Here is a 27,875-nt window from a genome sequence, read left to right on the forward strand (position 1 = left end):
TTCCTGCTGCCTGCCCATGGGGAAAAAAAAAAGTACAAATGGAGAATGACCAGGAAACTTTCACGCACTATCAGTGACAACCAGGCCGAACTTTCTGACCTACTACCTGCAATAATCAGTCCAGGAAGCAGGCCACTACTATCTACAGGAACCATCCCAGGAAGTCAAACCACAATTGCTGTAATTATATATCCAAAATAGTGAGGACTTGATCAATTACTGACAGCTTCCCTAATTTTTGCCTCTGCTTTCCTAAGGAAAAAAAGCCAGTAAAAGCCAAATATGTTTCCCTAACCAATCACATTCGATGCCCTGCTTCTAGTTCACCCTCCTCCAGCTTCCCCATACCAGAAGCCTCCAATCAGGGCATACTTGAAGTTTTCCCTTTTGTCCATCCAAAGCTTTCCAACTCCTCTACTTGTCTTTGAGTCTGCCAAATATAAGTGATGGTGGCTGACTCTTTTACTATAGCAGGCTCTCAATAAACAACTTTTGTTTGTTCTCGTTTGGGTATTCTTTATTTTCAGAATAGCTATTTGAGCATAATATATCCTGAGAAGAAATATGTGATAGAAGAATACATAGGTTTTGAAATATTATAAAGTAATATATGGACTTCTGGAGATAAGTATAATGAAACACAGGCCATCTCATTGAGTTCGTTTTAATGAAACTGAATCAAAGTTCTATAGAATGATACTTTTCACAGTCAGATGTTAGTTGAAAAAGATGTTTTGCTTTTCACAGCGGGTGTTATATGTTGGACACTGCTGAGGCTATTCCTCACATTACTATTTTTAGATGATAAAGGCAGATGAACTACAAATACACTTGAAATAAGCCCATTTCTATTTTAGCTGAATGAAACTAAATATGTACACTGTCTCTTGATAACACAGCACTTACAACAGTAATATACTCTTGAAATACTGAGGAAAAGTAAATAAAGGGACCACACTTTATGCATTATAGTCCTTGGAGCAAAGACGAAATCCATTTCTTTGTCGCATATAATTAGTACTCTCAAGCACATCTGTGCATGGGAATCACCTGAGATACCTTTTCAAAATCCAAATTCCGGGCAGGCAGTGGTGGCACAGTGGCAGAGTTCTTGCTGGGTTTGATTTCTGATACCTGCCCATGCAAAAAAAAAAGAAAAGAAAAAAAAAATCCGAATTCCAGAGCTCTGCTCCACTGAAATAGCTTATCTTATGATCCAAAAATCTGTATTTTTTAAATCTCTCTTGAAAATTCTGAGACATTTCATGATCACATTGTTTCAGAACTATTGAAAATGGCAGACCAAACATACATGTTGCTCAGGGCAGGAACTGTAAGTTATAAATTTTTAGTAGCCAGCACTTGCTATGAACTTGAATGTTGTAGGCATTCAATACATGCCTGTGAAAGGAATTTATATTCCAAATGTTACTGGTCACCAGGAGAGACTTAATGTTAACTTGTGCAGGGGATATAAACTCCCTGTTAATCATATTATACAGTCACGTGCCAGGGAGCCAATTTGTATAGGAGCCTGAAAGACTATACTGGATATGTAGACCAATTTCTAATATAGAATATAGCTGTGCTTGGTTATGACTCTTAATTCTGTTAATTTACTGTATCCTTGAAAAGTGAGGAAACCAATCTCACGTTTATAAGATTGGTCTAGTCTGTAATCTTCTCTGTTTTGTTCCTCTTTCCACTTAATGTTCTACTTGTGTGCCAAAATGGTTAGATAAAAAATACAATAGTAGTAATATTTGTATGATTTAAAATAGTGGTTCTTAAAGTATGGTCCAAGAACTCCTTCCTTGGGGTTCCATGAAACCTTTTCAGATGAGCCACAATGTTAACATTATTCTCCTAATAATGATAATCCATTATTTGCCTTTATCACTCTCATTCTTTTTTAATAGATATATTTTATTTACCTGTAAAATTATACATCAACTAGCCAAACTGCTGTATTACTATGATGCAAAAACAAAACTTTTATCTACAAGTATAGTAATGAACAAATTAGAGGTAGTGTAGAGAAATCAATGAAGCAGGGTCATGATAGCTTAGCCCTTCCATCTGAACAATTCAGTGAGGCCTCCCAAATCCCATGAGTACTCCAGCACACATCTTTATATTTTTCTTCCTATTCTTGAGGCTATATCCTAAAGATATACAAACTATTATATTCTATTTCTCTATAGTCAGACAGCTCATCTTTGATGTTGTCCAGAACAGCCAAGGCAATCTGGACTGTTACTGAGTTTTTGAAACCTCTGATTAGACTCAAAACACCTACAAGCATAACACCTTCCCCAATTACCCAAGGAAAACCAGGATAAAGTCAGATACACAGCTCTCAAGTCAGTTCTGGAAGGAAAAATGTAATGCAGCCTGTGCCAAAATTGAGATTGTATCATATACCCACCTTCACCCTTATCTTCAAACATCTTCAGGCTGGACATTAATGGAGTGATTTGGGAACAAATCCATGTTGTGTGGGGTATTGAAATATTTAAGTTTGCTGTATTGCGTTGTGGCTTTCCCCAGCACTCCCCAACGTGGCCTCCAAATCACTGGTGGGAGAATTTTGCTGGAATTGGATCTGGGGCTGCAGTGATTCCGCTCCGCTGTTCTGGAACTGATTGTTCCAGGCCTGGTTGTTTCAGGCTTGGTTATTATTCCAGGCTTGGGCGTACCACATCTGGCTGTTCCAGGAATGGTTGCTCCAAGACTGGCTGTTCCAGGAATAATAAGGCTGTTCCAAACAAACAAAAGTCAGTTTGTTCCAGGTCTGGTTTCTTCCACACTGGAAAGCTACCAGAAGTGTTTGCCAAGCACCCCTGGGGACAGGAAGAGTAGAATTCCAGATATTCTGTAGGTGCTGTGCCCTTCTGCGCCAAACTGCTGCCATTCTTTGACCAGTTGGTGTTTTTCTGCCACCTTTTACATTTCATTCTCTGGTTCTGAAACCAGGTCTTAACCTGTTTGTAGCTGAGGTCTAGAATGTTGAAAAGTTCTTGCATCTGCTGGAGGCTGAGGTATTTCTGTCTTTGAAATCTATCATTGAGTATACATAGCTGAGCCTGAGAGAACACGGTTCTGATCTTCTGTTACTTGACCTGGCCCTCATCTTCCTTCTTCCCTGGACTCTTCTCCTCAGAAGCAGGTAGTTCGACTCTGGGACTGGTGGAAGAGTCAGGGCTATCTTGAATAAGCAGAAGGAAGGAGGAGGAGATATGGTCTCTGACTGGTGCACCTTAGCAGATGACATTTGTAAGGATGCATAATTCTCTTCAGCCTCATAAATCTCAGGCATTGGTGAAGACTTGCTAGAATTGTCTGTTTCGGGGCAAGGAAAGCTTTGGGGAGAAGCTAGACCAATAGTCAAGGAGCCCAATGCAGCAGGAGTTCTCTCGTTCTTTCTTGAATGTACATATTTAATATGTTGTGATAGCATACTACATATAGTCTATAATAGACATGAAAATCTATTATAGAAAAGATACGAAAATCAGCTACCTTCTATTGCCAGACATTAAATAATTTTCAAGAACACAAAACCATGCTGCACTTTGAAATAGCTATTTTTCATAAAAATGACATTTGTGTCAATGTGCAATGGGTTTATTATTGTTAATTTTGAATGATTAAACATTTAAAAGTTTTCAGTTTAAATTCTGAATACACCAAATATTGATACATAAAACCCAAAATAAATAAAAGTTCTTTGGAGCCCTTAATAATTTTTTTAATTGCATATTATTTATTGACTAAAGAATCCTGTTTTGGCAGTTTAACAAACTTGTTTGTGCTCAAACTATAGCAGGTTGCTGGGTCACATTAAACCTAATGCTCTAATACTGACAGAGGTCTGGCTTACAAATATGCTTTTCTTGTTTGCTTTGTTTTGTTACTAACTGTTCATTTTATTTGATATTCTATTATTAATGGTAAGGTCTGTGATTATATTCATTTGTAAATTGCTTGATGGTAAAATAAATAATGAAGAAATATTTAACAAGGGATGTATTTAACAAAAAAACAATAGTGAATGGAAAGAATGTATGGATGGAAAAGAGATTCTAAGGTCATGGTGAGATGAATGCAGCACTTCCCCTTCATTCCTTCCTTCCTTCCCTCCTTCCCTCCCTCCCTCCCTTCTTCCTTCCCTCCTCTCTCTCTCTCTTTTTTTTAAACAGTTTTAGTCACACACCATACAATCCATCCTAAGCGTACAATCAATGGCTCTTAATATAATCACATAGTTATGCATTCACCACCACTGTCAATATGAGAATATTCTCATTTCTTCCCCCCAAAAAACCCTTACCCTTTACATCCTCCTATTATTGACATTTACTTTTGGTATAGTGCCTTTGTTATAATTAATAAAAGAATATGACAATGTTACTGTTAAATATAGACTTCAGTTTGCATTGTTTTTTTCCCTATATACCACTCTATTATTAACAATTTGTAATAGTGACATACCTTTGTTTTTACTTAGTTCATGTAAGAACTTTCTTATATTTGTGCAATTAACCATCATTCTAGGTTTTCCTAAGTTTCACAGTCCCAATTTTTATCCTCTAGCTTTCCTTCTGGTGATATATGTGATCCTAGCTTCCTCTTTCAACCATATTCAAATTCAAGCTTTTTTAATTACACATACAGTACTGTGCTACCATCACGCAGTATGTGCTATTTCCAAACATTTACAATCAACCTATTTATTAGTACTCCTAAAGCATCAATTGCCCAATCTCTGCCCTCTTTCTATCTCCTGATAACCTGTGTTCTCAAATTTAACTCTCAGAGTTTGCTCCCTTAATAATTTTTAAGAGTGTAAAGGGGTCCTGAGACCAGTTTGAGAACTGATGATTTATAAAATGTTTTTACGTGTTATTTAATAATTTGAATTATTGCTGTTTATTATTATATAGACAAATATTGCCTGAAATTAGGATTGAATTTCATCAATTCTTAAAAATTGGATTTTTGACCTAATTTGCTTTTTTGTTTTGAGAAACAGGTGACTTACCTACTATGTGAGGTTTTTTTAAGCCTCCAAAGTGTTCCATCGAAATCCATAACTTGAAATTCCCATCATCAGGGTGATGCTGCCTGGGAAGAACAACCTGTTAAGTGTCTATTAACACACAGAAGTTAGGTAATGTAATTTTTCATTCTTACACTGTTCTTATGTTAGCTGGGAGAATCCCCTGAGGAGAAATGGAGATAATAGTTGATTTCGTTTATTTCACAGTTTAACCCAGTACTAGTTTTGCCTGCCTTCTTCAGCTTCCATGCTGTAACCTTTTTTTTTTTCTAGTTTTACTAAGTAAATCCTTGAAGAAAATTTTATTTTAAAGTTCCCTGGCATGGTAATTTCATCCCATTTCCATAAGAGAAGAGAGGTTCCTTTCCATCCCACTTCTGATAGCAACGTCTGGGGAGGGGGGGGACTGTTATGAGGAGTTTAGAGACTCAACTCTCCAGTATTACTTTACAAATAAAGCGCTTGAAAAACACATATGGTAGAGGAAGTGGAGAGGAGAAAATTGGGAAATTTTACCAGAGGAAGCCTAAATTAACATAGACGCAGTTCTAACGAAACAGTTACCAAATGACTGTTCAGTGTTGTTTTCACTAATAAGGCTGTTAAAAGACTCATACCAGAAAGGGGACACCACAGGAAAAGCGAAGGACTTCTGGAAACTCTCACCTTCCCGCCGAACAGCCATGGGGGCGGAGCCTTGGAGGGGACGGGGCGAGGTAACTCCCCGCCCCTCCCGGCTCCCGTTTCTCAGTGCCCCTCCCACATGCTTTTCGCCACGATCCCGACAGGCTCAGCGACTAGGAGAGTCACGTGAGGGTGGGCGGTGGCGGTCGAGGCTTATCCCTGCAGTTGCTTACTCTCTGTGGTTATCAGAGCGGGGATCCTCTCAGTAGGAACCTACTGGATCTCGATCGCGGACGGGTGAGTCTTGGAGTCTGAAGGGTGGGAGGAGACAGCCGTTTAGGGAAAGAGAGAGAATGGGGAAACAGCTTCGGAGACCTCAGCTCCGGGGCCAGCTGTTTGTCCGTGATCCGGCGATTTCTCAGGTCCCGCGGGATGGCCGTCTCTCCTTAATGCGCGCAGCTCGGGAGTTGAGAAGAGTCCTCAGTCTTATCTGCTTTGCGTCCTCCACTTTTCTTCACCTCATCCTGCCTCTTCTCTGTGTCCAGGGAGAACTGCTCTCAGTGCCGAGTTCTCATCAGCAGGGTTCACTAAACGCCTACATCGGTCTGCTCACGGGTGACCAGCAGACAGGGGCATCCCTGACTCGGTCCCCCTAGGACTCGGTTGTTGGGGACTCTTTCCCCACAGAGGGGAAGGATGGGGTTGGAAGTGAGTGGGAGAGTTTACAGTTGGAGCTCTGATGGGGAGGAATATTAATCACTGAAACGAAAAGAGAAGTGGAAAATCAGTTAGGACCCGAAGGAACGATACTGAGGGCCGGCTTCTCGGACTGTTCAGGTTTTATCCTTACTAGCGCCTGCCGGTTCTCGTATTCCTTCCATCAAGTTTCCTTCTCACCATCTCATCCTGACCCACCATACGATGTTTTGAGAATAAATCAGGTTTATTGACTCATGTGAACGTTGGCAGAAAAGTTTAAAATGGGCTGTTCAAGTCGCCATCTCTGTAATCTTATGGCATGTGGTGTTTACCATATGCCATAAGATTGCCTAAAAAAATAATGTCGGTGTTAGTAAATGTAAGTACAATAAAGTGTTACAGCTATCGGACTAAATGTTTTATTCTTTCTGTGATGCCTGGAAAGACCCACTTTCTTTCTGTTCTTTTATGAATAGATGTTTCTGTTACACTCTGTTGGGTAGCTTCTTTATATTAAAATTGTGTGGAAGTGATCTAGCAGTATAAGAAGAGTTTGCAAATAAGGTGAAACAAGTTTGGTGTTGATAGCTGTAAGAGAGTTCAGGTTTCACTGAGCCATATGATAGATTAATAAAATGTCAGCATCTTGAGATATAGGTGTTTGTCAGGATGACCAATCCGCTCTTTCCGGTATGGATAAGGACAAGTAATGAGCTTGTTGAGTATTGCCTGAACCTAAAAACGTTTTAGAACCAACTGCCACTTCTCTGTGAGAAGGTAGCTTGGCCCTTACTCTTTGTCTCCCCCATTGCCCCCATAGGTCCCGGACCATATCTTCTACTTGAGGACATCACTTTGGCCACCTAATTATATCCAGAAAGTGTCATGGACTCTTTCAAATGTCTTTTCTGAATGTCATAAAACAAAGTAACATTAACAAAAAGCAAATACTAAGGAATGTGTTGTGTACTTGAAGGGAAAGGGGAAGAGTGATAGAAACTAATAAAGCAAGAGAACAGAAGCATGTGTTTCTGTGTTCCTTGATACTCTTTTGAGCATATACTACTTTCAGTAGACTATTGCCATCTCCAAGGGGTGCATCCTGAGACTGAATTTCCCAAATTTGAGAAAAGACAAAGTTTTGTAATTTCTTCCATAATAAAGTGTTATGTCAAATAATTGTAACTGAAAAATGTAGTTGACCTCTTCAGATCTTATATTATTCAGAACTATGGGACTAAAATAACTGATAAAGTTATTAACAAAATTTTTCCACTTTTAATCTTTAAAGTTGATTTTACCTCTTGAGCATTTTTACAGTAGCTGCAGCACTTGCCTGAACATTTACCTTTTTAAATTTCTGTATAGAGTAGAATTGTTTAATGTGTTCCTTTTTTGATGAGAACCAATTTTGAAAAAGGTTTACTCATAACTGTATTCCCTGCCCAAATGAAAATAGCTTTATTTTGTGTACCAAGGGGAAAAGTTCATTCTTTTAAGATAGATACTCTGTTTGCTCTGATAAATTATGGGAATATCATTAATTCTTTTAAGACATTAAATATTAATATCTGAGCATGTTTGAGAAGAAAAAGCGTAGTGTTTTAAAATGTTTTATTTTTTCTTTTGTAAAAGTAGTATTGCTTATTTTTGAAAAATGGAAACAGAAAATATAATATTGAAAATTGAAATCCAAATTTCTCTTTTCCTCTACCACCAGACAACCACTGGTTCCTCTGGCATATTTGGGAATCAGGTGGAAGATTAGTTAAGACTCTGTATTCGGACTCTCTGGGAAAGATGGCACTAATAGCATTAGGCTTTCTACTATCCCAGAAAACTAGTGTATGGGAGTCTTATTTATCCTGTTTTGGTTTATTGCCCATCTTATAAGGCATCTGTGGCCAGGGAGATGGAATAATTTGTTTAGCCACACTTGGATCTTGTACCCATCCTGGACTAGGGACTAAGGGATACAGTTTCAAACCACATGGATATAAGGGTGGGTGACATGTATGTCTAAAGAAAGATTTAGGTGTTATTTTCCAGAGAAGGAAGAATGGTTGCTGAACTGGTAACAACAACAGCTGTATACTAAAATAATTTTACATCTTTTTCTAACTGTCCTATAAATATGTGGGTATGATAAGGTAGAAAGTCATACTTTCAAATTTACAAGACAGTTACAAAAATAATACAAAATCCATTCAGAGAATTCCAGCATACTCCTACACCCCGATATTCAGATTCGCCAATTTTTAAAAAACATTTTTTACTTTATAATAAAGCATATATACAAAGCAAAGAAAGAAAAAAGCAATAGTTGTCAAAGCACTGTTCATCAAGTAGTTATAGGACAGATCCCAGAGTTTGTCATGGGCTACTATACCATCATCTCAGATTTTCCCTTCTAGATGCTGCCGAATATAGAAGGCTAGAAGAAATAAATATTTTTTGTGTGTGATCAGAATCAACTTTTTGTGAAAAATAACATATGTACAGAAAAGAAATAAATTTCAAAACACAGCACAACAATTAGTTATAGAACAGATTTCAGAGTTTGGTATGGGTTATAATTCCACAATTTTGGGGTTTTACTTCTAGCTGCCCTAAGATACTGGAGACTAAAAGATATCAATTTAGTGATTCAGCAGTCATATTCGTTTGTTAAACTCTACCTTCTCTGTATAACTCCACCATTACCTTTGATCTTTCTCCCATTCTTTAGGGGTATGTGGGCTGTGCCCATTCTAACTTTTCATATTGGAAGGATCTGTCAATAATACAGTATAATAGGGAGGTGGAACTAGCTGATGTTCTGGAGGGGCTGGCCACTTTAGATTGTAGGACTTAACTGGTCCAGGGACCCATGTGGAGGCTGTAGCTTTCTGGAAAGTTACCTTAGTTTATGGAACCTTTGTAGAATCTTATATTATTGCCCTTGATGTTCTTTAGGATTGGCTGAAAGGTTTTGGTTGGGGTTTGGCAAGTTGTCATAGGTAGCAATGTCTAACTGAAGTTTGCCTAAGAGCAACCTCCACAGTAGCCTCTCAACTCTTTTTGAACTCTTTCAGCCATTGATACCTTATTTATTATATTTCTTTTCCCCTTTTGGTCAGGATGGCATTGTTGATCCCACAGTGCCACGGCCAGACACATCCCTGGGTATCATCTCCCACGCTGCCAGGGAGACTTTCACCCCTGTAAGTAATGTCCCATATAGGGGGGAGGGCCATGATTTCACCTGCAGAGTTGGGCTTAGAGAGAGTGAGACCACATCTGAGCAACAAGAGAGTCCTCCAGGTATACCTAAAGGTAGATTAAGGTTTTCCGCTGCATACGTAAACTCCACAAGAGCAAGCCTCAAGATCGAGGGCTTGGCCTATTGATTTGGGTGTCCCTAATGTTTGCAACAGTGGCAGGTTCCCTGGTGTTAAAGTTTAATAGTTCCATATTTTTTCTCCCATCCCTCAAGGTACTTTGCCAATACTTTTGGATTACCTGCTTAATATATTCTGGGATATATCCAGCATTATATTAAACTATGCGGGATTAAAGGCCCTCAGTTTTATCCTGGGCTCCCTGTTTCAATTCTTTAAATGAGCTGTCTAGACAGATTGAGTTAGATTACGTTGTGCTGGTCTGAATCTGTGGTGGACCCCAGAAAAACCATGCCCTTTGATCCTCTTTCAGTATTGCTGAGTGGGAGCATTTTGATTGTTTCCATGAAAATGTGACCCACCCAATTGGGGGTGGTAACTTTTGATTAGATGATTTCCATGGAAGTGTGTCTCCACCACTGAAGGTGGAGTTGCTTGCTGGAATCCTTTAAAAGAGGAAACGTTTTGGAGAGAGTCCCTTTTGGTAGAGCCATGTGAAAGCCAGCAGATGCTGTCATGTTCGCCATGTTCCCTTCCAGCTGAGAGAGAAACGTTGAACATCGTTGGCCTTCTTGAACCAAGGTATCATTCCCCAGATGCCTTAAATTGGACATGTCTGTGGACTTGTTTTAATTGGGACATTTTTTCTCGGCCTTGGAACTGTAAACTAGCAACTCATTAAATTCCCCCTTTTAAAAGCCATTCTGTTTCTGGTATATTGCATTCTGGCAGCTAGCAAACTAGAACATAGGTGCTACAGAAAATGTAGGTTCTGAACAAAATAAACCTTTCTTCCTCTAGTCTCAAAGAGTAGGTGAGGTTCTAAAATATAGACAGATGTCTTCCTTACCCCTGTGTTCTGAATTCCTTCAGTCCCAACCTGACTTTGTTCTTATCTCTGAGTACCAGATTATGCATATATTTATATAACATTTTATACATACATAAAACAGCCTCTCACAATCCAGAAATAATAATTACCCCTCTGGACTTAATGTGACTGCTGTAAGAGCTTACAATCTAGGCCCCTGTTTTCTTATAAGCGTTTTCTAAAGGAGACCATTCAATAATTGCTCTTTTGTTTCTGGCTTATTTTGCCTCACCAAATGTGCCACAGGTTCATTCACAATGTTGCATGCCTCACAACTTTGTTTTTTTTTGTGGCAGCACAATATTTGATTATATGTATATGCCATGATTCGGTAATCTTCTCAGTCAGTGTCTTTTAGCCACCTGAATTCATTAGGCATCATGTGTAATGTCCAAAGTCCGTAGTCCATCAACACTGTCAGTTTTAGATAATTTCATTTTCCCAAGAGAAGGATAACCAATAAACACACCCTCACCAAAATAAGAAATCTAAACCTCCCCTTAACTCTTGACTCTCCCCGCATTATTTACCCCTGGTGTTGCTGTGGTACTGCTGATGTTTTCCTGTTAAACATAGCCCATAGCATGCAATAGCAGTGTTACCCGTATACCCTAAACTTAAACACTCTTTGTACAAGAATCATCCCTTTGAAGTAGTTCATGCAAGAACTTGTTCATATTTATATTTGGGGTGTTAATCAGTGGGACAAATAGGTCTATACAACCCCTTTCAATCATGTTCACCTTCAATATTGTAATATTACTTATAGACCCTCTGGTGAATGCCTTCACTTCTATCAATTTCCTCACATTTGAGTTTAACCTCATTAGCTAATTTTACCCATCTCTAGCTTTTATGTATCTCTAAGTCCTCTATATTCTGTATTATAAGCCTTCAATTTTACCTTTACTGTGATCATAAAAGTGGAGTCACACAGTATCTATCCTTTTGTATCTGGCTTATTTCACTCAGAATTGTGTCCTCAAGACTCATCCATTTTGTCATGTGCTTCAGGACATCATTTCATCTAACTGCTGCATAATATTCCATCAGATGTATATACCACATTTTGTTAATCCACTCGTCTGTTGCTGGGTTTTGCATTGTTTCCACTTTTTGGCAGTTGTGAATAATCTGCTAAGAACATCATTGTGCCAATGTCTGTTTGTGTCACTGCTTTCAGCTCTTCTGGGTATATACCAAGTAGTGCTATTGCCAGGTCATAGGGCAACTTAATATTTAGTTTAAGAAACTGCCGAACTGTCTTCCATAGTGGCTGTACAATCCCACCAGCAGTGCATAAGTATCCCAATTTTTCCACATCCTCTCCATCATTTGTAATTTTCTTTTTATTTCATCGCAGCCATTCTTATGAGATAAAATCTCATTGTAGTCTCCATCTGCATTTCCCTTTTAGCTAATGAGAATGAGCATCTCTTCATGTACTTTTGAACCATTGTATTTGCTCTTCAGAAAAATGCCTGTTCATATCTTTAGCCCATTTTATAATTGGGTTGTTTGTTCTTTTGTTGTTGAGTTGTGTGATTTCTTTTTGTATACAGGATATCAAACCTTTGTCTGATGTGTGATTTCCAAATATTTTCTCCCATTGAGTTGGCTGTTTCTTCACCTTTTTGACAAAGTATTTTGAGGTGCAGAAGCCTTTGATTTTGAGGAGTTCCCATTTATCTATTTTTTCTTTTGTTAATTGTGCTTTGGTGTAACGTTTAGGAAGCTACCTTCTGTTACTAGGTCTTGAAGATGTTTCCCTACATTTTCTTCTAGAAAGTTTATGGTTCTAGTTCTTATATTTAAGTGTTTGTTCCACTTTGAATTAATCTCTGTATAGGTTGTAAGGTAAGGGTCCTCTTTTATTCTTTTGGCTATTGATATCCAGTTCTCCCATGCCCGTTTATTGAAAAGACTATTTTGTTCCAGTTCAGTGTATTTGGGGACCTCAACAAAAATCAGTTGACCATAAACTTGGTCTATTTCTGCACTCTCAATTCTATTCCTTTGATCAATACTTCTTTCTTTGTGCCAGTACCATGCTATTTTGATCACTGGGGCTTTATAATAAGTTTTAAAATCAGGTAGTATTAATCCTTCCACTTCATTCTTTTTTAGGATACTTTTAGCTATTCGGTGTCTCTTTCCCTTCCAGGTGAATTTGTTAACTAGCTTTTCCGAATCTTCAAAGTAAGTTATTGGAATTTTGATTGGTACTGCATTGTATTTGTAGATCAATTTTGGTAGAATTGACATCTTAACTATATGTAACCTTCCTATCCATGAGCAAGGAACATTTTCCCACCTATTTAGATCTTCTTTGATTTTTTAAACAACATTATGTAGTTTTCTGTGTATAAGTCCTTTACATCCATAGTTAAGTTCATTCCTGGGTTTTTTATTCTTTTAGTTGCTATTTTAAATGGGATTTTTTCTTAACTGGGTCCTCAGTTAGGTCATTGCTTGTGTATAGAAATGTTACTGATTTTTGCACATTAATTTTATATCCCCACCTTGCTGAATTTGTCTGTTCGCTCAAGTAACTTTGTTGTAAATTTGTCAGGATTTTCCAAGTGTAGTATCATGTCATCTGCAAATAATGAAAGTTTTCCTTCCTCCTTTCCAATTTGGATGCCTTTTATTTCTTTTTCCTGCCCAATGGCTCTAGCTAGAACTTTTAGTACAATGTTGGTAGTAGTGGTGACAGAGGGCATCATTGTCTCATTTCCAGTCTTAGGGGGAAAGTGTTCAGTCTCTCTCGATTGAATATGATGCTTGCTATGGATTATCAGATACACCCTTTATCATATTGAGGAAGTTACCTTTGATTCCTATCTTTTGGAGTGTTTTTAGCAGAAAAGGATGTTGAATTTTGTCGGATGCTTTTTCAGCATCAGTTGATGATCATGTGATTTTTCCCTTTCAGTTTGTTAATGTGCTGTATTATATTAATTGTTTTTCTTGTGTTGAAACTTCCTTGCATTCCTGGTAAAAACCCTACTCGATTATCATGTATAATTCTTTTAATGTATTGCTGGATTTGATTTGCTAGTATTTTATTGAGAATTTTTGCATCTTGTCACATTTGTTGTATCATTCCTTCTGTCTTATGTGTTTATCAATTCATTTTCTGAATATATCAGGTTCCCTGAACACGTAATACTGCCATGTATATTTTCCAAGAAGAAGAATACTCACGTAAACCATCTTAAGTACAGTTCCCAAGTTCAAGAAACTTTACATTGATATAAAGCTTACTGTTTATCTTCCAATTTTTTCTTATGGGCCATCAGTGTGCTTTAGAGTCTTCTCTCTTTCCTATTAAATCCTATCCAGGATCATGTATTGCATTTATTTGTCATTGTCTGTTTAATTCTTTGTTTTTCAATTGTGGAAACATATAGATAGCATAAACTTTCCCATCTCAACCACTTTAATCACATTTACTATATTGCAATACATTCCACATCCCATTACTAAAACTCCTCCATTTCCCTAAACAGAAACACTGAACCATTATGCATTAACTCCCCATTCCCCCTGCTCCTCTCTTCTGGCAACCCTGTACTCTACTTTCTGTCTGTGTGAGTTTGCATATTCTCAAGTATTTTTTTTGTAATTACTATGGGGCTTCAATTTAGCATCCTTAGTCTATAATAATCTCATTTGCTTTGATACCAATTTAACTTCAATAGTATACACAATCTATTCTTATTTCCCTCTATACCTCCACCTTATCAAAATTCTTGACAAAGTTCTTGTCAAAATTACATATTTATATGAGTCCCAAACTACTGATTTCTGATTACATTTTATGCATTTGCCGTTTAGATCCTGTAGAAGTAAACGGTAGAATTACTAACCAAAAATACAATGCTACTGGAATTTATATTTATCCAATTTTGTTACCTTCACTGGGGAGCTTTATTTCTTCCTGCTTCAGTGTATTGTCTACTCTCTTTTCCTTTCAACCTGCAGACCAGTGTGTAGATTTCCTGTTTTTGTTTGTCTTGTAGTGTGACAGATTTCCTGTTTTTGTTTATGTGGGAATGTCTTAACCTCTCCCTCTTTTTTTTTGCATGGGATCTCCCTCATTTTTGATAGATAGTTTTGCTGGTACAGAATTCTTGGTTAGCAATTTTTTGTTTGAGTACTTTAAATATATCATCACACTGCCTTCTTGCCTCCATGGAGAAAGTGGCACTTAATCTTATTGAGGCTCCCTTGTATGTGACATTTTGCTTCTCTCTTGTGGCTTTTAGAATCCTCTATTTTTGCATTTGACAGTTTGATTATAACATGCCACAGTGTGGAACTATTTGGAGTGCTTTGAGCATCTCAGATGTGTATATTCATGTCTTTTGTTGAATTTAGAGTGTATTCAGTCGTTTCTTTGGTTAGTTTCTCTGCCACATTCTTCTATGATGTGTTTATTGGTATGCTTGACGGTGCCCCTCAGGTTTCTCAGACTCTGTTTACTTTTCTTCATTTGTTCTTACTTCTGCTCCTCAGACTGAATTAATTCAATCATCTTATCTTCATGTTCACTCTTTCTTCTGTCAGCTCCAATCTGCTGTTAAAGCCCTCTAGAGAATTTTAAATTTGTGTTACTGTGGTCTTCAGCTCTGTTTTATTCCTTTTAATAATTCGTATCTCTCTGTCAATATACTCTTTGTGTTCATCCATCATTTCCCTGAATTACTTTATTTGTCCATGTTTTAATATTTATTTTATTTTATTATTATTATCTTTTTGCACGGGCAGGCACCAGGAAACGAACCCGGGGTCTCCAGCATGACAGACAAGAACTCTGCCTGCTGAGCCACTGTGGCCTGCCCTATCCATGTTTTTCTTTAGCTCTTTGAGCATATTTTAAAAAGTCTTTGTCTGGTATGGTCCAGGTCTGACCCTCTTCATTGGTTGTTTCCACTGCTTTAATTTTCTTCTTTGCCTGGGTCATCACTTCCTATTTCTTTGTATATGTTGTAATCTTTTGTTAACTTTTGGACATTTTGATATTTTAATGTGTTATTGCTGCAATTTAGATTCTGGGGCATCTGTTCCTTCTTGTTTCCAGCTACTGTTATGACATAGCTTTCCCTGAAGGCCAGGAGCTAACAAAAAAAAAAAAGAAAACACCTTTCCCAGTCTTTGCAAATTAACCTATTCAAGTGCTCTCTTTCAGAGCTTATCTATACAATGAGTGTAGAGAACACCTTGAGGCCAAAGCATAAGAGACTACACTAATCCTTTCTACACATGTTCATGTCTCAGGCGTGCATATGTGGCCTTTGGAATTATCTCCATCCTCACCCCAGTCCCATTTATAAGATATAAATGTCTCTCTTTCCTTGGAAACAGTTTCCCCATGGTCCTAGACGCTGCGTTCTGTGTCCTACAGCCAGAAAGCCTTTGTTTCAGACAGCCACTTGACTTCTTTTTCCACAGCATTATGGAGAAAATAGAATGTTTTAAATATTTGAATATATGCAGTTGATATGATGAACTGGTTTGTTTTCTTAATTATTTAATGTTTAAACACATGTGAGTGTAAAAGCCACTCCATTTTGAGCATTGTATGAAAGTTATTCACTATAATTGTCACTAATTGCTGTTACTGGGTGTTAATTTTAAAACTATAGTCATCATTTTTGTCTGTTTTTTGTATCTTTATGGATTATTCTCATAGTTTGTTATATTTTAAGAAAAAATATGATCAAAATAATATATTGTTTGTTTCACTATTTTGCTTTCAATGAAAAGAAATGGTAGCTCAATTCAATGAACATTAGAATTTTCAGTTGCTAGCACTAGCAGTAGAGGCTTTAGTTTAGACAGTTCTCTGTTCTAAAACCCAACTCCATCACTTCTTGACCTTGAACAAGTTACTCAATCCCTCTGAATTTGAATTTATTCTGTTCACAAAATGGAAATGATAATGCCTTTTTAATGAGGGGGTCTTCTGAACTAATTAATGTATAAGGGCCTGATATGTAGTAGGTTCTAAATAAATGTAATTGTTAATAACAATAACAAAAATAATATCTAAAAGGAATTTATTTTCCCAATTTTAGAATGTTTAGCCTGGATGTTTAAAATATATAGCTGCCTGAGGAATTAACTAGATTGTTCTTCATTCAGTTTGTCCTGATTTTAGCAGACTTTAAAATTTTATGTTGAATATATATTAATAAACTAGAAAACTTTGTTTAGACTATGTATTTCTCAGTAGAATACCCAACTATTTGAAGAATGCTTAATCCAAATATAATAACTGCCAGCCTGGAAAAATGTATTTGAAGCAGTTTTATTTGAACCCTAAGCTCAGTAAACTTTAACAGTAAGTGGACCATAGTATGTTCCTTCACGTTCAAATCAGAATTCATGGTGACTTCTGGTACTAAACACAGCTTATCAAATAATGGACTTGTTTTTAATTGTAAGGGTAAGTTTAGGGTAATACTTATGTGACTGAGATGCAATGCTTTGAGAACACCATATGCTGTATACTTGTAGGTGGAAAAGATAGCAGTTCAGAATGGTATTTGGAAAAAAAAATTCCAAATTTTTTTTGGGATTGGACAACTGTGAGAAGTGGTTGACATTAAATATAATTTAGCACCTTACATTGAGAAGTTAAATATTACCACATTATGCTTAGTCTTGTTCATAAGAAAAGGAATAGCTAGAAATTTATTAATCTTTTGTTTCCCCCAAATTAACAGGATGGTAAGTTTTTTGCAAATTGTAAACTTGAACTAGCTAAATAGTGTTGTATTCAAGTTTGGCTTTACTAACTATAAGAATACTGAACTTTAATGTAAGCTTTGAGAAATATATTGTCATCCTTCATGTCAAGCATACAAATGCTTGCATTTCTCTCCAAAGCGATTGAATGTCAGTCATTTAAAACTTAAGTACCTAGCCTAGTAACCCTGTTTGTTCTGAATTGGTCAGTTACTTGTTGTCTGTTATAAACGTTATTGATAATTTAGGTTTTGCTTTTTGAGTTGCTCATTGTGTATGAAAATTCAATCAGCAAGTTATTTTTTTCTCCTTTTAAATACGAAATAAAAAGTCTTTGATTGCCTGTAATAGATACAATTGGCATTCTGTAACGTGGCACATAAAGAGTATTAGAATCTAGCTCTAATCTATCTGTTAAACCTTAATTTATCGATCTCTACCTTCTTTTTCATTCCTTCTCTCATGTTCTATTGTAATGCAAAAAGCTATGTCTTTTTAAATTTTCTCTTTTTATGCCTTTGGTTTACTTGGAATGCTTCTCAGCCATCCTTCTATCTTTCAACTATTGAGCTATTATTCATCTTTAAACTGTTTAATGAGTTATTGTTCAATTTGCAAAATCTCCCTCCATCCACAGGTGATTATTTTCCCTGGTGGTTCCCATAATAATTCATTTTTACTTTTTTGTTTGCTGTTTTTCTGACTTTGTGGAGCAGTTATATGTATCTTCTATGAGACTGAGTGATTCTTGAAGCCATAACTGGGTTTTATGTACAAGACACGGTGCCTGTCTTAGATACAAGTTCAGAGTGCCTCTAGTGAATGAATTAGTAAATAAGATATTTCATCTGTTGTAAAAGTAAGAGTAGAAAAATTATGTGATGCAATTAATATCAAGTCTATACTCTGTGTGTAACTTTTATCTGTCTGATGCCTTTAGAAATCTTGCCTGGACAATCTAGAAAATTCCGTACATGCATTCTGTATACACCAACAACATATTTCATGTGTCTAATGTGTACCAAGCTCTGTGTAAGGCATGGAAAGAGAGATGGAAAATATATACCATTCTTCAAAGGACTCTGTTCTAGTTTGCTAGCTGCCGGAATGCAACACACCAGAGATGGATTGGCTTTTAATAAAAGGGGATTTATTTTGTTGGTTCTTCAGAGGAAAGGCAGCTAACTTTCCACTGAGGTTCTTTCTTACGTGGAAGGCACAGAATGGTCTCTGCAGGTCTTCTCTCCAGGCCCCTGGGTTCCAACAACTTTCCCGGGGTGACTTCTTTCCGCATCTCCAAAGGTCTGGGCTGAGCTGCCAGTGCTGAGATGAGGAATGCCGAGCTGCTTAGCTGTGCTACATTGCTATCTCTCATTTACGCACCAGCCAATTAAGTCACACGTCACTCATTGCAGCAGACACGCCTCCTAGCCGACTGCAGATGTAATTAGCAACAGATGAGGTTCACGTATCATTGGCTTATGTCCCAGTAACAAGATTAGGTATGCTCACCTGGCCAAGTTGACAACTGAATCTAACTAACACAAACTCATAGTCTAGTGGTAGAGACAGACAAATGAATTGATGATTACAAATTAAATTTAAACTTACTAAAATTAAAATATTAAAAATTCTGTTCCTTGGTTTCATTAGACACATTTCAAGCGCTTACTAGCTACATATGGCTAGTGGCTACTCTATTAGACAACACAGATATAAAACATTTCCATTATCATAGAAAGTTCTATTTATAAAGCTGTTATAGACTATTATAAATAAACTTAAATCTGTATTCTGTGGTTCCAAATTGTGCTGGTTTGAAAGGATGTATGTCCCCTAGAAAAGCCATGTTTTAATTTAAATCCCATTTCATAAAGATAGAATCATCCTTATTCAATACTGAATGTTTGAAACTATAATCAGATCATCTTCCTGGAAATGTGATTTAATCAAGAGTGGTTGTTAAACTGGATTAGGTGATGACATGTGTCTTGCCCATTTGGTTGGGTCTTGATTAGTTTCTGAGGTCCTATAAAAGAGGAAACATGTTGGAGAATTAAGGAAATTCAGAGAGAGCAGAGCAGAACGACATAGCAGGAGAAGCAAAGTACACCAGCCAGCGACCTTTGAAGATGAAGAAGGAAAATACCTCTCGGGGAGCTTCATGAAACAGGAAGCCAGGAGAGGAAGCTAGCAGATGATGCCATGTTCACCATGTGCCCTTCCAGATGAGAGAGGAACCCTGACCATATTCACCATGTGCCTTTCCAGATGAGAGAGAAACTCTGACTGTGTTCGCCATGTACCTTCTCACTTGAGAGAGAAACCCTGAATTCATCAACCTTCTTAAACCAAGTTATCTTTCCCTGGATCCCTTTGATTGGACATTTCTATAGACTTGTAAGTGGGACATTTTCTCAGCCTTAGAACTGTAAACTAGCAACTTATTAAATTCCCCTCTTTAAAAGCCGTTCTGTTTCTGGTGTATTGCATTCTGGCAGCTAGCAGACTAGAACACATATGATGGTTAATTTTCATTTCAACCATGTTCCTTCCTTTTTATAATAAAGTTTAAATTAATCAGTTTCAGAATTTGATTTTCAACATCAGCATTGCTGGGCATAACTTGGGTATTTGATATCATCTAACTTTCTACCCTAGTAATTCCTGAAACGGTCATGAAACATAGAGGTTGAGAGCAGTAGGTTTAAGATCAGAGAAATTTGGTTCTGTCATACTGTTGGCTGGAGCCTTAGTCAAATTTTTTAAAAATTTGACTTTGATTTCTTTCTCAGTCAAATGGGAGTAATAAAAGGACTTATCTCAAAGGATTATTAAGAATTAAATAAGATAGTGGATATCAGGCACTTAGCATTTAAAGAGTTTAACAAATCAATTGTTAGGAAAAAAAAAATTTTGAGACAGTTGAGGAAATTTGAATATGGGCTGATATTATATCATATGAAGGAATTATTATTAAATTTGATAAGTGTTTTTCTCTCTTCCCCCTTTTGGTCAAGAAGTGGTTTTCAGTCTCATGATGCCTGGCTCAAGCCTGGCAATCATGCTTCACATTGCCAGGGAGATTTATACCTCTGGGATACATATTCCACTTAGTGGGGAGGGCAGTGAGTTCACCTGCTGAGTTGTGAGATGTGGAATTTAGTTCGTCCTCTGAGGCAGTTAGTAAAGAGCCAGGAACTGTATGGAACAACTGTTTGGGGGACTTCAGTGATGGGCACACATTGTGTACCAGCCTGGAACCAGTGGAATGGCTGAGATGCCACGCAGAACTGTAAGACTCCCAAGCTGTGGAGGCTGGTGCCCTTCCCCCACAGACATGGCAGGCTGGTTCCTGAGAGAAAAAGAAACAGATTTTACTAGTTGCAAGGAAGGTAGCTCATTGCAGCTTCAATTGCAGAATTAACAAATTTGAACTGTTGAAAACAAGCCCTGAGCACTGATAAACCTGGAGTAAGCACTAAAGGATCCAGGAGTTTTCGTCCTGGCAGAGAAGGGGTGGGGCTGGTGGAAAAAAAACAACGAAAAACAGTAGAGGCTTTTTGAGTTGAGCAAGCATAAAATACTGGAAAAGGACTGGGTCCCAAGAAAAGGGGAACACGTAGAGCCTGGGATCACATAGGGCTGTGTACTAATTCTGGCTCTAGATTAGCAAACTCTGGGGGCTGGGGTCTAGCTCTGAAAAGGCTTTTTTTTTTCTTTTTTACCTTTTAACTTAATTTTGTAGTTTAGCATAAATAGGGAGACATAGATAAATAGATATGTAAATATTGGCAAAATATTAATTGTTCAATCTGGTTAATGTGCATATGGTAGTCATAGTGATATTATTTGAATTTTTCTATGTACTTGAAAGCTTTAAAATACATGATAAAGGTTTGATTTTATTATTGTTCTTTTCTGGAAAAGAAATTATTGTTCTACTTTTAGTTTTAAAATTTCTCTCAATCATAAACACTTCTTGTTTAAATGTGAAACCAGATGCTGCATCTTTCCTATATTTTTAAAACTATTTTTATGTAATTAGTGGGCATTTTAAGAATTGATTTTTATGTCATCATGACCAATGGAATATGTGTTCTACATATATATATACACCTCAGTTCTGAAGGAGCAATTCAACTGTCAAAGCTTTGGCATGACTTCCATTATTCTTTTAGCCAAGAAGTATTAATTTCATGGTCTATGGGAAAATGGCTTCTAATTCATTAATAATTTCTTGACTGCATATATTCTTTAGACTCAGATGAAAGTTATTGATCAACTCCTAAGTACTATGTATACTGTATCAAGATTCAAGAAGTCCTATTTTTTGAATGAGAGGGTAGATTGCCGAATCTTTAGTGTTCCTTTGGGAAACTTGGGATTTTACTATAAAAAAATCAAACATCTTAAATTTATGCATCTGGACTTCCGGAGAAGATGGCGGCTTAGTAAGACGCACGGGTCTTAGTTCCTCCTCCAGAAAAGCAACTAAAGAAACAGAAACAATACGAAACAGCTCCCGGAGTCACGACAGAGACCAAAAAGACAGCGTACCCCATTCTGGAACGGCTGAACGGGCAGGGAGAATCTGCTGCGGTGAGATACCCAAGGGGCGCGCGTTTTCCCGGCCGGGGCGGCTGGCGACTGGGGTCCCCTCCACGCACGTGGCTCCCCGGTCTGACTGGGAACGTTGGATAGTGGGGCCCTCCCGTCACGCTTGGCGTCTCGGGTCAGCTGGGCAATTTGGACTGGCACTCCCCCAAGCCACGGCGGCCAGCGACCCCTGCCTCCACGTGCGGTTTCCCGGGCCGACTGCCCCGCAGACAGACGAGTGCCACAAGTGCCACCTACTGGGCAAGAAAAGAAAAACAGAGCCCAGAGATTCCACAGAAAAACCTTTCAACCAGCTGGGTCCCACACCCAGGGAAATCTGATCAAATGCCCAGACACCAGCAGAAAATAATGGATGACGCTCGGAAAATTGAAGATATGGCCCAGTCAAAGGAACAAACCAATAGTTCAAATGAGATACAAGAGCTGAGACAACTAATGCTGAATATAGGAACAGAAATGGAAAAACTCTTCAAAAACCAAATCAATAAATTGAGGGAGGACATGAAGAAGACATGGGCTGAACAAAAAGAAGAAATAGAAAATCTGAAAAAACAAATCACAGAACTTGTGGGAGTGAAGGACAAAGAAGAAAAAATGGAAAAAACAATGGATACCTACAATGGTAGATCTAAAGAGACAGAAGCTACAATTAGTGAACTGGAGGATGGAACATCTGAATTCCAAAAAGAAACAGAAACTATAGGGAAAAGAATGGAAAAACTTGAGCAGGGAATCAGGGAACTGAATGACAATATGAAGTGCACAAATATACGTGTTGTGGGTGTCCCAGAAGGAGAAGAGAAGGGAAAAGGAGGAGAAAAACTAATGGAAGAAATTATCACTGAAAATTTCCCAACTCTTATGAAAGACCTAAAATTACAGATCCAAGAAGTGCAGCGCACCCCAAAGAGATTAGACCCAAATAGGCATTCTCCAAGACACTTACTAGTTAGAATGTCAGAGGTCAAAGAGAAAGAGAGGATCTTGAAAGCAGCAAGAGAAAAACAATCTGTTACATACAAGGGAAACCCAATAAGACTATGTGTAGATTTCTCAGCAGAAACCATGGAAGCTAGAAGACACTGGGATGATATATTTAAATTACTAAAAGAGAAAAACTGCCAACCAAGACTCCTATATCCAGCAAAATTGTCCTTCAAAAATGAAGGAGAAATTAAAACATTTATAGACAAAAAGTCACTGAGAGAATTTGTGACCAAGAGACCAGCTCTGCAAGAAATACTAAAGGGAGCACTAGAGTCAGGTACGAAAAGACAGAAGAGAGAGGTATGGAGTAAAGTATAGAAAGAAGGAAAATCAGATATGATATATATAATACAAAAGCCAAAATGGTAGAGGAAAATATTATCCAAACAGTAATAACACTAAAAGTTAACGGACTGAATTTCCCAATCAAAAGACATAGAATGGCAGAATGGATTACGACCCAGCAATACCACTGCTAGGTATCTACTCAAAGGACTTAAGGGCAAAGACACAGACGGACATTTGCACACCAGTGTTTATAGCAGCATTATCTACAATTGCAAAGAGATGGAAACAGCCAAAATGTCCATCAACAGACGAGTGGCTAAACAAACTGTGGCGTATACCTACAATGGAATATTATGCAGCTTTAAGACAGACTAAACTTATGAAGCATGTAATAACATGGATGGACCTAGAGAACATTATGCTGAGTGAGTCTAGCCAAAAACTAAAGGACAAATACTGTATGGTCCCACTGATGTGAACCGACATTCGAGAATCAGCTTGGAATATATCATTGGTAACAGAGACCAGCAGGAGTTAGAAACAGGGTAAGATAATGGGTAATTGGAGCTGTTGGGATACAGACTGTGCAACAGGACTAGATACAAAAACTCAAAAATGGACAGCACAATAATACCTAAGTGTAATGTAACTAGGTTGGAACACTGAATGAAGCTGCACCTGAAATATGGTTTTTTGTTTGTTTGTTTGTTTGTGTGTTTGTATCTTTTGTTTTTGTTTTTTTCTTTTTCCTTTTTATATATATATATATTTTTTATTAGTATTATTATTTTAATTCTCTTCTGTATATTAACATTCTATATCTTTTTCTGCTGTTTTGCTAGTTCTTTTCCTAAATCGATGCAAATGTACTAAGAAATGATGATCATACATCTATGTGATGATACTAAGAATTACTGAGTGCATGTGTAGAATGGAATGATTTCTAAATGTTGTGTTAATTTCTTTTCTTTTTTTTGATTAATAAAAAAAAAATTTATGCATCTGGATTTTTTTTAACAGTTTTGTTCAAGCACCATATAATCCATCCAAAGTGGATAGTGAGTGGCTTTTGGTAAAATCACAGAGTTGTACATTTATCACCACAATCAATTTCAGAACGTTTTGAAGGCTCCAGAAACAAAAATCACATACCATTTATACCCCCATATTATTGACACTTAGTATTGGTATGGTACCTTTGTTACAATTTATGAAAGAATATTATAATATTACTGTTAACTACATTCCATATTTTGCATTAGTTGTAGTTTTTCCCCATATAGCACCCTATTATTTACACCTTGTAATAGTGACACACATTTGTTCTTGTTCATAGAAGAACATTATTATATTTGTACTATTAACTACAGTCATCATCCATAACAATTCACTGTGCTATACAGTCCCATGTTTTATCCTCTAACTTTCTTTCTGGTGATGTATACACTTTCAACCATAATCACAGCCGTAATTCAGTGTTGTAAATTACGTTCTCAATAGTGTGCTACCATCGCCTCTATTCATTTCCAAACACTTAAAATCAAGTTTATTAAAAATTCTGCACAAATTAAACATCAGCTCCCCATTCTCTACACTCATTCTATCTCCTGGTAACCTGTCCTCTAGATTTTTAACTCCATAAGGTAAAAGAACTAGCCACATAAGACAGTAAACATATTATAAGGTCTGTATATTTTAAAGAGTTGAGTACTCTGGTATTTGTGAATACATAAATAGACCAGTGAAATAGAATAGACAACCCACAAATAAACCCCAGTATGTGTACGGACATTTGATACCTGAAAGAAAATCACAGGGGCAAAATGGGCCTTTTAAATAACAGCTTTATTGAGATATAATTCACACACCATAAAATTCACTCTTTTAAAGACTGCAGAGAACCTTAAAGATAAAGAGAACCACTTTCAGAATGGTGGAATATGGACATCTGAAAATCAGTTCCTTTGTAAAAACAGTGAGAATGCTGGCAAAAAATGTCCAGATCAACCTGCCCCAATCCTATTCCCTTCTTCAGCTCCACAGTTGCCATAGAAACTGACAGTCTCACCACTGTGGGAGCTATAAAAATCAGCAGCCTCCCAGTCATTGGTAGAGACAGAACAGTTTTGGAGCTCCCCAAAATCCCATTCACTGATAATTGTTATTATATGATTTGTGTGGTAGCTAGTTGGAACACTCCATTCTCAGAGCTTGATTTTATTTAGCCTGCTTTAACACTCACTCTGTGTGAATATCCCTACCTCCAGGGCATTTCTGAAAACAATCAATGGCAATTGTTTTATATTATACATGCCTGAGGCAGTGTTACCAGTTGAGGCACATGAGATTGACCAAAACCATAAAAGGAAAAACTGGGGAAGAATAAGATACCCATCAGGAATTTTGATAAAGCTCCCAGCATATCGCTGGGAATGTAGAAGACCAGGCACATGTGCAGGGTTGCACAGATATCCAGAAAAACCTGAGAAGGTCCTGTATCTCATTTCTGGCTGACCTACAGACTGCAGAAACAGCAAGGGAAGACTAAGGCAGAGTTTGAAACTGCCTGCCTGAGCAATGAAGGTATGCCTAGTACATAACGCAAAGAATTCTTGACGAAGGATAGGATACTTATTGGTTCAAGGTATTTAAAGAAATTTCTGTCCAGTCATTACTCGACCACTAAATTAATCAAGCAGAGACTCCAGTAGCTACACATGACAAAAAATGGAAACTTTACAGAATTATTACAGGAGAATCCTAAAAAACAGACAGCAACAACAACAAGCAAACATGGGGGAGGGGTATGAAATCTAATTTACAGAGATGCCACATTGTGTATTTTTTTAATGTCCTGTTTTAAAGCAAAATTATGAAATATGCAAAGAAAAGGGAAAAGTGTGATCCATGCACAGGGAAAAAAGCATTCAATAGAAACTGTTCCTGAGGATGTCCAGATGTTGCACTAACTAAACAAAGCCTTTAATAAGTGATTACATTTATGTTTGAAGAACTAAAGGAAACCATGTCTAAAAAAATTAAAGGAATATTATATGAGAATGATACTTTCAAGTAAAGAATACCTATCAAGAGACAAATATTATAAAAAAGAACCAAAGAGAAATTCTGGAGTTGAAAAGTACAATAACAAATCAAAATTTCACTAGAGGGGCTCAACAACCTATTTGAACTGGCAAAGAATCACTGAATTAGGCCAGTCAGGTGAGATTAGGCAGTTTGGAAACAGAGAAACAGAAATCTGTGGGTTTCCATCAGACATTATGCATAATAGAAATCCCAGAAGGAGAGTAGAGAGAAAGGAGCAGAAGAAATAGTTGATGAAATAATGACTGAAATCTTCACAAATTTGATGAAAAACATTAACACATCCAAGAAGTGCAATGATTTACAAGTAAGATACACTCCAAGACTTCCATTTGTAGATACATCATTGTTGCACTTGTTAAAAGACAAAAAAATAATCCTAAAAGCTTCAAGAGAAGTGATTCATCACACATAAAGAACACTCAATATTAACAGCCAGTTTATCTTCAGAAACTATGGAAAGTAATGGGTTGAATACTCAAAGTACGATAAAAGACTGTCAACCAACATCTCTTTATCCAACAAAACAATACATCAAAAATAAAGGAGCAGTTAAGATAGTCAAATATAAACAAAAACTGAGAAAATCACTACCAAGAAATGTGTTGCCCGTACAGTAAGTGCTAAAGGAAGTTCTTGAGACTGATATGAAAGGACATTAGGCAATATCTCAAATCCACATGAAGAAATACAGAGCCATATTTAATTATGAAATTAAATTCATAAATTTAAAGACATTAAATATATTTTTGTTTGTTGCTCCTTTTCTTCTCTTTCTGCATAAAGAGACAACTGATTAAAGCAATAATTAACTGTGTTAATAAGCTTATAATGTATAAATATTATATTTTATGACAGTAGTACAAAAGAGGGAAGGATTGGAGCTATATGGAAGCAAAATTTTTGTGTAGTATCAAACTCAGTTTCTATTAATCTGAATAGATTGTAGAATCAATAAAATGATTCTTTTTTTAAAAAAATAGTTTTATTTAAGAAAACAAACAATATACTTAGAACCACCAAAAACTGATATTTTAGCTTAATCATAGGCATAATTAAATAAAGTATCCATATAATCATTGTAAAACCTGTGTTTGTGGAGTAAGTTTCACAAACCAATTTAAAATTAAGGCAACAAGGAAAAATCTACATACAGCATAAATTTCAGATAGGAAAGTTCTTTTTTTTAAAATTTTATTACATAATATAACATATATGCAAAGCAACGAAAGAGCAAAGCAAAGAAAGAAAAAAGTAGTAGTTTTCAAAGCACTGTTCAACAAGTAGTTACAGGACAGATCCCAGAGTTTATTATAGGCTACCATATCATCATCTCAGGTTTTTCCTTCGAGCTGCTCCAAAACATTGAAGGCTAGAAAGAATATTTTTTTATCATTACAATTGACTTTTTTTTTGTGTGTGTGAAAAAATATATACAAAAAAATCCCAATCAATTTCAAAGCACAGCACAACAAATAGTTGT

At 36.9% G+C, this 27,875-nt stretch overlaps 1 protein-coding gene and 1 pseudogene across 4 annotated transcripts in view; one reads left to right on the forward strand and one right to left on the reverse strand.

Moving 5' to 3' along the window:
* Nucleotides 1-1,178: 1,178 nt before the first annotated feature.
* On the reverse strand, nt 1,179-5,817 carry LOC143653743 (homeobox protein NANOG-like; annotated as a pseudogene). Its single transcript, XR_013161507.1, has 3 exons — nt 5,680-5,817; nt 5,045-5,123; nt 1,179-3,472 (listed from the first exon to the last, which is right to left on the reverse strand). The product of XR_013161507.1 is annotated as a homeobox protein NANOG-like (transcript).
* A 31-nt stretch (nt 5,818-5,848) lies between these two features.
* Nucleotides 5,849-27,875, forward strand: part of MICU1 (mitochondrial calcium uptake 1) — a 284,544-nt gene continuing 262,517 nt past the window's right edge. For all 3 annotated transcript variants that reach the window (XM_077124976.1, XM_077124978.1, XM_077124977.1), the window contains exon 1: nt 5,849-5,983. The gene's annotated coding sequence lies outside the window, so the exon portion shown is untranslated. The remainder of the gene's footprint in view (nt 5,984-27,875) is intronic.

The sequence above is a fragment of the Tamandua tetradactyla genome, chromosome 13 (assembly GCF_023851605.1).
Source record: "Tamandua tetradactyla isolate mTamTet1 chromosome 13, mTamTet1.pri, whole genome shotgun sequence".
Lineage (NCBI taxonomy): Eukaryota > Metazoa > Chordata > Mammalia > Pilosa > Myrmecophagidae > Tamandua > Tamandua tetradactyla.